This window comes from Myripristis murdjan, chromosome 18, assembly GCF_902150065.1.
Source record: "Myripristis murdjan chromosome 18, fMyrMur1.1, whole genome shotgun sequence".
Taxonomy (NCBI): domain Eukaryota; kingdom Metazoa; phylum Chordata; class Actinopteri; order Holocentriformes; family Holocentridae; genus Myripristis; species Myripristis murdjan.
The window spans coordinates 2,236,809-2,248,100 of record NC_043997.1 but is presented as its reverse complement, the minus strand read 5'-3'; positions in this window follow the sequence as shown (position 1 = coordinate 2,248,100).

Sequence of the window (11,292 nt, the reverse complement as noted above, 5' to 3'; positions counted from 1 at the left end):
GCAGCAAAATTAAGAGAACAGCTGGTTGTCCATGTCACTTCCCAGTGCTGATGCATTTTCCTTCATGATTTACATTCTGATAAACAAAGTTTAGATTGACTCCAGCAGAGAAACAAACCCTGCAGTCTGTTCACCATGTGCATTACAGCACACACAATACTACTGATGATAAATACAGCAACAATAATAACAGATACACTACCAGTCAAAAGTTTGGACACACCTTCTCGTTCAATGTTTTTTCTTTATTGTTGCTACTTTCTACATTGTAGATACATACTGAAGACATCAAATATATGAAGCAAGATATGTGTGCAAAGCAGTAATCAAAGTAAAGGCTAGCTATTTTGAAGAATCTAAAATATAAAACATGTTTTGAGTTATTTCACACTTTTTTGTTTAATACATAATTCCATATGTGTTCATTCATAGTTTTGATGCCTTCAGTGTGAATCTACAATGTAAATAGTCATGAAAATAAAGAAAAAAACATTAAATGAGAAGGTGTGGCCAAACTTTTGACTGGTAGTGTACATCTACAAATATATCTATCTATCTAACCAACTTTTTTTTTTTTTTTTTTTGTCAGAGACAAAGCGACACTCGTACTGTAGCCAGCTGGCTCAGGACACGTTCCTGTGGGTCGTACTCTTGGGAAGGGAAGAAAATCTTTGAGCTTTGCTTTGCTAAATCATAAAGCGAGTGCCTATAAAATATCGTCCTCATGTGACTGTACTGATTTTCAATAAAGGTGATGAAACACAGGTTTGGACATGTGACACCAGGCCCATACACACAGGACTCGACTGAGACCAGGGGAACACAGCGGTCCTGATCCAGTCCACCTCAGACTCAGCAGAGAGAAATAAATGACACACAGCTGCTCTTGGACACCGACAGTCATCTTTCCAAAATAAAAGTTCAGTCTGAGCTCTGTGAACTGACACTGGTTTGAAATGCAGATTTAAATCAAACTTTCTAAAAACTCTAGAGATAATACTCCTTGTGTGTCCTCGTCTGGTATTGTAACTTAACTGAGACTGTTCATTTGCTTAGTGCTTCTTTATTTTTTTATTTTACTTATTTATTTCTCCTGTGACCAAACTGTAAAATGACCTGAAAATGAAGAGCCTCGCTGCACGGACTCAGTTTAAAGCTGTTTTAGGTCCATTAGTATTTGGACAGTGACACAGTAAAAATGTTGCCTCTCCTAAAAGCCATAAAAACTTGGCTTTTCGGAATTATTGACAGTTTTAAACATTGTCACCCCATTTTCAGAGGCTTAAAAGTCTTTGTATACTTGATTAAAACGCAGTTTCATGTCCAGGTGTGGTCTTTTTAAGCATTATTACACGAGAGGGTGTGACAATAATGACGGTCAAGCACAACCTCGAGTGTAATAATGCCATTATACAACTATTACCAACAAAATAAAATGTATAATCAAAATGTTTTCATACCTTGGGCATTTCGCTCTCAAAATATCAAAGTTTTTTGTTAGTATTCTCTCCGTTTCAATGGAAAACATGAGATCTGACGGTAGCTAGTCCTTGTCAGCCAGCCAGATTAACCCTCTGAACCCCAAGCAGTTTTTGGGTGTTTTCTGCTCCCCTCACATTTTGGCTCACTGTGGGCTTGTTTTTCACTGCAATTACAAGTACTGCACCTCTATGGAAACAGCAGAGCTGTGGCTATCACCTGAAGCCATTCAAAATGTCTTTCACACAGTATGAAAGAGTTATAGTGCCATAAGTAATAAAAAATTAAAAAAGGCAAACTGATTTTTTTTGATAATTTATTTTACAAAAATCGAGAAACATTGGAATAAATGTACAGAACATTTTTTCAGGTGCCCACAAGTGTCACTGATCCAGGAAAAAAAAAGTAGGGCTTCACATGATTTATTTCCTGAAATATTAACATTTTTCCAACCTGTATAAACTTAGGCGTTTTTACTGCCTTGTGCCCTTCCATGTTACTACTGCTGCCTACACACTGAAATTCACAGAATTTTTGTCACGCGACTGTTGGGCTCACCTGAATCAATCAAGATGTCTCAGATCCGCTGAAGACCGATCTGGATTGAGTGAAAGACTATTTTTTGGCGAATTGTTAAATGAAGCATGTATAATAAAATGATTCGAATGAAAAATCACTGTTTTAGGCTTAGTTTCGTCCGTTTTTCTACCGCTAAACGGTAGTCGGACATGATGCATTCAGGGACCGTCGGAAAATTCAAATTCTGACGAAAAAATAGGTTTTTAAAGCTTCCAGCTATGATAAACGGTTGAATTTTGGCGTTTTTTTTAAAAATACATGTCTTTCTATCCCGCCGGCGGGTTTGGGGTTCAGGGGGTTAATAGGCTGATTAATAACTAACATTGGTAAATGGACTGCATTTCTATAGTGCTTTTTCTAGTCTACTGACCACTCAAAGCGCTTCAGTGTTACAGTGTTTTTGCCTCACATTCACGCACACACTTACGGCAGAGGCTGCCATGAAAGGCGTCTAGCTGTCCATCAGGAGTGGTGAGGGGTTCAGTATCTTGCTCAAGGACACTTTGACACACTCTGGAGGAGCCGAGGATCGAGCCGGGAACCCTCCGGTTGCTGATGGCTTCTGAGCCACACAGCCCCAGCTTAACGTTCACACATTAATAACAAGAACAAAGTTATAGGTGCACATCTCCGTGGGAAATCCTACAGGTGCTGTCCGTGGTGCTGAATCTGCCTCAGCAGGTACTGTCCGTGGTGCTGAATCCGCCTCAGCAGGTGCTGTCCGTGGTGCTGAATCCTCTGAGGCATTTCATTCTCTTTATTCTAGAAATTAAAGCTCCATAAAGTTCATGGAGGATCTTGTTCAGCTCTTCTTTCCTTACAGGTGAGAAATCAGCTGTTTGCCCGGTGTTTGTCAGGTAGTCTTGGAGACATTTCACGGCCCAAGACGTTGACCGGGCCGTACCGGCTTCATTTCCTGACCTCTCCAGCTGATCCAGCTCTTCACTCGTCACTCTCGCGTATCTCTCCTTTTTCTCTTCTGTCTTGTCTTCCTCCTTCAGCCATTCATCCAAACTTAGGTCGCCAAATAAATCAAAATTGACAACAAAACGGTCCATTATGCAGGCGAACAAAGCTGACAGCGCCTTTTGATGTGGGTTTAGTGAAACGTTCCGTGTTGCCATGGAAACCACACAGACCCAGGCAAAGATATAGGCGGAGTAACGACTAGCCGTGCTGTCATGCTCATTTGAGCACATTCTAAACGTCTGATTGACCAATCAGATTGCTCGGTCGGATCTACCTGTTGTATAATCCCTCGTTATTCCATTACAAACTAAGAAAATAAGGTCTGGAGTTCATTCCAAATGTTTGCATTTGCGTTTGGTTGATGTTTATCAGAACCCTCAACAAACAGAGATGTCTATGCAGGTGTAGGAGGTCGTCATTAGGCTAAAAAAAAGCCAAAAACAAAACAAAACAAAACAAAACAAAAACATCTCTTTAAATGGATCAGAGGATCATAAAACAGTTCTCTGAGGAACCAGCGATGGTTCTTCAAAGAAGAGAAAAGAGAAGAGGAACATGGAGATGGAAAAATAAAAAGTGTTAACTGGCAGTGAAAATTCATGGTGGTGCTATAGGACAGTGATATTCAAAGTGGGGTGCAGCGACCCCCAGAGGTCCTTGAGGGTTCTCCAGGGGGTCGTCAGCAAAATAAGGATTACAGTGGTCCCTCGTTTATCGCGGGAGTTACGTTCTAAAAATAACCCGCAATAGGCGAAATCCGCGAAGTAGTCAGCTTTATTTTTTTACAATTATTCTAGATGTTTTAAGGCTGTAAAACCCCCCACGACACACTTTATACACTTTTCTCAGACAGGCATTAACATTTTCTCACTTTTCTCTCTTGTTTAAACTTTCAAAGTTCAAACCTTCGTAGGAAAACACGTCCAGTATTATAGAATGAACGCATTCTGTACTGTACAGGAGACACGGCACGGAGGAGACTGATTGACAATGGTCTACAGTCCCTTAGCCAATCAGGACGCAGAACACAATGCGCGGGCTCTCCCCTAGCCAATCAGGACGCAGAACACAATGCGCTGTTAAAAAAAAAAAGCATGCAAAATTGCACTAAAAACATAAGCGATACTGCGAGGCCGCGAAAGGTGAACCGCGTTATAGCGAGGAACAACTGTAGTTTAAATGTTTGTGAAAGCCATTTGAACGCAATAAACCTGGAAATAATTATATTATTTAATGAGTTTCCTTGTAATTTTATTGAGGTTGAAATGCTCCAAATGTGTCCATCACTCACAGTCCAGTTTGGATATCTGGTTCAGTTGTGAATTTGAACCACTGGATGTCAGCAGAGAGCCACTCTAAAGGAGGAAAATCCAGGAGAAGAGGTTATTCAGGTTAAAAATCCTTTATTCAAAAGACCTGGGAGCCTCTGCAGTGACAAGACTAGAGATTAAAAGTGTGTATGTCAGTTTTTATTTGCCAAAGTCACACACATCTCCACACCAACATCACTTCTGTCATTTTACTGGACCACCAAGAAAATCTCTCCTTCTAGTCGACAAAATGCCTTGATGGACTTAAAATATCATCCAATGGGTGCATTTATGCCATCTTAAACATTTGTAGTTTTACAAAGAATTAGAGTCATTTTTGCCAAAATATCCCAAGTCCTTTTCAGAACATAACAGGTTGATCGCTTGTCTCTGCAGCAGCAGCAGGAAAACACTCCCTTTTTCCTGCAGATCCAAATTGCTAACAACATGCCCCTACATGTGACAGAGGCAAAGTTTTGATCCAGAGCTACAGATTAACTTGAGTTCAGGGAAGTGAATCTCTGACATTATCTTAGTGGTACACAGTATTTTTTTTTTTATTTTTTTTTTTTTTTTGATATTGGCTTTTTTTTTTTTTATAGTGGCTGAGGGACAGTTTCTATCATGGTGGACAATAAATATATTTCATTTAATTGCATTTTTTTTAATTGGACCACACAACTCAAGGAATCCATTGGTACCAAGCTTGTCATGCAAGACGGAGCAAGGCAACAACTGGCCAGTCTGTTTCCAGCAGGTCCCTTGACCTCTGACCTCCAGCTGTGTGAATGAAAATGGGTTCTCTCCCCTTTGCAGACACGCCCACCTTCTGCTAATCCCATGCAGTTTGGGCCCCAAAGCCTGCAGTCCACATGTGTTCTTGTGGCCTGTTGTAAAATGGTGTGTGTGTGCAGACTGGGGCCTAAACAGTCTTGGAGCTGCATCAGTTGGCTTTGACTGGAAAGCTGAGACTCTTGTGGATTCAATGAGCCACATTTGATTCCTGTGTGATGATGTTGGCCCCCATAGCAGCCATTTCACTGCAGGCAGAGACTTTTGTCAAGCTGGACGTCGCTGGAGAAAATGACCTCTAGTGACCTCTAGGAGAATCACAACCTCATCAAACTTTACAGACACAAACTAGAGAGCGAGGCTGTTCAGAGGAGCTCTGCTTCTCCAGCTGGACTGACAGTGAGGGCCAGTTTCTGACACATTTACAAAACACAATGCTCAACATCCAATCAAAATGCATTTCTCACAGAAATCTCCAAACATCAAAAGTTTTCCACACAAATCACAGCATGGACTTTTCCTGTGGAGTTCCTCAAGGTCTCGGTGTCCTGATGTGGGATTTTGGAGGATTTCTGAACATGTTTGTCAGTTAAGTAAGTAAGTAAGTAAGTAAGTACACTTTATTAATCCCACAAGGGGAAATTCCAATTTAAGTTACATCCCGTCCAAGAGACACCAAACAGACATGACAAATACAGGGTTACAGGATCAGGAGAACTTCGGGTCAGCCACCGTGCGCGGCGCCCCTTCCATTAGATGAGAAAGGAGGACATTAGGGAAGGAGAGGGGGGAAAAAAAGGTCAAATGTCAAACTGGGCTCCAAGGGGAGCACAACATGGCATTAGCAAAAAGAACACACCCCAGCACAATGAGCACATAATAAAACAACATGACTCAAGACATTGCACATGTGGAAGGGGGGAGGGATTTGGGAAGGGGGAGTTGTCCAGCACAGACGAGGGCCGTATGCAGCCACTATGGTGCTCCGCACCCACAAACTGCACTGAAAACGGGAGGGAGAGGGGGTGGGGGGCCAACGAGGCGTTGAATTTCAAGGAATGCGTGCATATGTATCCTTGTGTATGTGTGTGCATAAGTCCAGGACCATCTTCCCCATACAGACTACACATTGTCTCTGCCGTCTGATAAGATGACACCCCCGGCCGTTGCCCGGGAGACGGCCTCGAGAGTCCTGCACAGAGTTGAAGATCCCGGGTGGAGGGAACTTATGCTGTCTGCATAAACATCCAGGAGAAACTGAAGATAGCGGCCTTCCAAGGTCGCTGGGGCGCCGAATTGTGGATAAGGTGATTGTTTTGGTCAGGCTGATTCTGCAATTTCCATCAGCCTTAAGTCTCTGTGGTTCTCTCTGTGATTCCGAATAAAGTTATATAGTTATATATATATATATATATATACTATATATATATAGTATATAGTATATAGTTCTCGATCAAATCAAAAAGGTGAAAATTTGTACCAGTGAGACTCTTATCATTTGAATAAATTTGTGTGTTCAAGTGTGATGCCAACTCAACTTTGGACTTTTATAGGAACTCACTAATATTTTTAGGACATTTTTGGGTTTGAATTTTCCAGTATTTTCCATGCCAAGAAAAGGAGCCTGTAAATGTCTGGGTGTTCCAGGAAGCCTGAAAGCTTTGTATATTTAACAAGTCATATCCTGTTATGATGTTGATCATGTAAACCCTTTGGCAGGTTCAACCAGTTTCTGTCACACACCTTTAAGTTTCCTTTTTAGTTGACTTTTCTCAGCAGGTACAATATAAGGCACCAGGCATCAATAATAATCAGAACCATAATCCTTCCTTATCTTGTCTTTTCATTTATGAATCGAGGCGACTCTCCCTGTCTCCTTAAATGCAGGAGCATCAAAGGTCCAGGTGCAAGTATTTCTCTAGTGTCTGATGCTGAATCTGCCACTTGGACAGTCCTCAGTGATATGAGCTGCACATCATAATTATTGATCAGGTTTCCCAGTTTTGTTTTTGAAATCTGAAAATACTGTGATGTGAAAATAACAGCACTTTAATTGCAGTTTTTTCCAATTGCTTTACCTCCTCTGTCAACTCAGAAACCCTGGTAACAAAACAGTAAATCCATCGGCCTAATGAGAGGCGCTCTGCCCAAAATAACACATTTTGTTTGCAAAAGGCTCTTACCATGACAAAACATTTCAAACATGCAGCAAAAGCACATTTTGTCACCGCCCAACACAACTAATCCAGCCACTCACTCACTTCATACTCAACACCAAAATGCAACACACCCTTTTCAGTCTGAGCAGGTTCCACTTTCCTTTCTCCTGTGTGTATTGCAGTCATTTTTTTTTTCAATTTATATAGTTATATATTGTAAAACAAGTAGGAAAGGCCAATATTTCCCTCAAACAACTCAACTTCTGCCCAAATGAGTAGATTCCTTCAGTCAGCTCTACTGTCCTGTAACACAGCTGACAGCAGAATACAAAATACAGCTGTCAGTTTGAACAAGGTTCTCCTGTGAGCTACACATTCAAATGTGAACTTACAGTAAAGAACTGCATCCAAACTCAGAAAGACATTGAAGTGACATTTTACTGTATTGGTGGCAAAAACTGAAATACTGTAATTCACATACAGTATTACACAGAAAAACTCAAAGGAGTTGAAAAAAATACAGAATGCAATTTGTAGGCCCCTTTTCTGTAGGTGCATCCTGATTGATTGGTGATTGGTGGAAAGGGCAGTGATGCAGGTGCAAAGTGAAACGTGTGTGAATCCAATGAAAAGGCATGAACACATTTTCAAAAGAAAACTTCTGCTATGGTTTGGAGGTAGAGATGACGACAATGTGGATCCCACAACTGAAAGAATCTGAAAATGCACATGTGGTTACAGGTAGACAGGCAAAAGGCCAGTAAAAACATTCCCTGCTGGTGTCTAAGCAGAATTTTTGAACCGAGGCCAAGTTTGCTGAAGTGAGAGCAGCAAAGTTATGATCTCAACCGTTAAAGACGCGGCAGGTGTGGCTGAACTCGTTTGGCTGCAGTTTTCAAATGTCAGTATTATCAGTTTTATCTCATGGAAAACAAAGTCTGCCCTCGGAGTCAGCTCATGCAGACGCTGCTACAGAGCACAAACACACACTCACACACAAGGTCACCTAAAATGAGAATGTACAGGAGCTCAAATCCACATCTCCATCCCAGTTTAATCCCAATGAAGCTGAAAAATCCTTCCACACATCAAACCTCTCATTAGACCTGCCATAATAATCATGTTTTCATATACACAGATAAATGCCAGGTGTGGCTCCTCTGAGGCTTTAGGCGAGACATGTACCAGCAGGTTTGGCTTCATGTTTTTCCTCTGAGCACTGACATTCACTCCAGCACAAAGAGAAACAGGCCCTGCAGCCTGTTCACTGTGTGTTATAGAAAAAGACATTAATAATGGTGAAGAGTCATAAGGATCGCACAGTGGTTATCTACATAACCTACAACCAGCATGTATATTTTTGTATATATTTTGTATATTATTGTACATTTTCAAAACCATTTATTTATTTAATATATGAAAACTGCAATTGCAGCTTTCGTCAATGTATTGATCCTATTGACAAATCCTTGTGTAAAGGCAGCTTCATCAGCCACTCCCTCCACTGAAACCTAAACCTCCCAGCATCCTCCTCCCTGCCCTGTGGTGACACAGACACAACACTGAGTCCTGACCAGGAGTCTAGAAAAACAAGGTGACTCAGCGCTGGGCTATGGGCTGCACTCCAAAGTCTGTCTTCCTTCTTCCTGTTCGTTCACTCGTTCTTTTTGTTCATTCTGAGCAACATATTGTTAGTCCAAAACAACAACAACAACAACAACAACAAAAAACCCTAGGACAAGAGAAGCAAGAGAAGCAAACTCAACTGATGTCGTATCCTCAGTTTGTCCTGAGTGAGGGGGAAAAAGTCCCAAGGAATCCCACTGGTGGAAAGTTTTGAAAATCACCTATTTATGACCATAAAATACCAAAAAACAAGGTTCAACATTTTACTTTCAGATATCACTATAACAATTCACAAGTTGATTACACACACAAAGACAAGAAAAAAAGTCAGTTACAAGTTCTTTGAATTATTCTGTTTACACATGCATATCACACATTATCTGATTTGATATGCGCTAATAAGGAATATAAGGAATAAATGCCAGAACAGATATTTAAACAGTGAATTAAAAGGTTACTATATATATAGTAACCTTGAATTAAAAGGTTACTACATATATAGCAACCCTAATTCACTGTTTAAATGTCTTTAAATGTCCCCTCACTCAGGACAAACTGAGGATACAAAATCAGTTGAGTTTGCTTCTCTTGCAGTTTTTCCAAGGTTGACCCCAATTTTGGCCTAAAATGACCGGACTATGTGGTTCATGTCGGGGGTTTTTTTTCAGTATGTGGTGGTTTTGATCAGCAGGATCATGTTGAAGTGCTGCTGTATTGATCCGGCTTCCAATCACAGATCAATAAACCGATCAGAGACAGCAGGGGGCAGCATGTCTCCGCCTCTCGTCCAGATAACATGAGGAAGTTGTTTTACAAGAAGAAGGTCACTATTATGAGCATTATATATACAACGACATCATTACAGTGGACTACAGTGTATTAGGGTTTTATTTGTCCAATTTCCTCTTCGCACTACCGCCCAAAGTACACGAAACTTGACTTCTGCTTCTACATTATGAGGAACAATCCTCACATAGAAGCTGACGGCAGAAACACACACCAACACATCTACAGGGGGAGAATGTTTCTGAGGTCGTGGTTCCACATGAATGTTCATGTTCCCAGAGGAAGAACCTCTGAAGCAACACGAGGCAGGAAGACCACGGCTCTTTGAACAGACATCATGACTACGTGGTGATGCTGACTGCCATCTGGAAACAGTCCTCATCTGACCTCATACACACACGCACACACACACACACACTATAATTGTAAGAACACACACAGCAGATGATTCAGACCACATTCCTGGTGCTTTTTTTTTTTTTTTGCTAAATTTACAGACATAAAGTCACAAGGACACACAGACGTTGTATTGCTGTGTGATATCAGGAAACAGCGTCTGGTGGCTGAGGGTACACACGAGAAAAAAGAAATAATAATAATAATGGTTGTTTGCAGTAATAATAATACTGATGTGAAACTGTTTAGTGTAAACACCAAGAGTTTACAGTCTTCAGCCACCAGCCGCTGTCCTCCAAAACCCCCTGAAGCATTTTGACAATATTTTACTAATTTTCTTTTTAGCAAATTTTTGGATTGCTGTCAACTGCTGTTTGACACCTCTGAATGAACACACACACACACACACACACACACACACACACACACACACACACATGCACACACACACACACAAGGATCCTGGTGAAGTTCAGGAAAAGGTGATGGCTGAGGTCAGCAAACTGAAAGCAGAGTTTTCTGACTCCAAACGAACACGGTTCTTGTTTCAGTCGGGACTGGATCGCGGGTCTCTGGAGTGAAGGTCCGTGTGATCGGTCCAATCACACGGCACGTCTGGCTCCAGGGTCCCGTCTGATTGGTTGAGACAGACTGATGACAGGAACAGATGCTAACAGCCTCTGAGCCACTAGGAGGCGCAGCAGGGACCTGCTGACCCAAACCTGTGGGGGGTTTGGACTGATAACGTCCAGTCAGGTGAGGTCACCGTCCAGTCAGGTGAGGTCACAGTCCAGCCAGGTGAGGTCACAGTCCAGCCAGGTGAGGTCCCAGTCCAGTCAGGTGAGGTCACCGTCCAGTCAGGTGAGGTCACAGTCCAGTCAGGTGAGGTCACAGTCCAGTCAGGTGTCATTCCCACAGCAGCAGCGTGGCTCCATTTAAAAAGCCTCTGTTTTGAAGCTTTGAGGCCTCGTTGCTCGTTGCTTCAGCAACTGAAGTCAAAACGAGCTGCTGAAAAACCCCCTGGTGTCTCATTTCCATGGTTCATTGTTTCTGCCTGCTGACAGGCCAGATGGTGGGGGAGGGGACGCTTACACACTTCTTCATTTAGTCAGAAAACAGCGGGTGGCGTTCACACTAAAATGTAGAGCAAAGTGACGTTTAGTTACAACTCTCCCATAAACTCCACACAGGTTTCA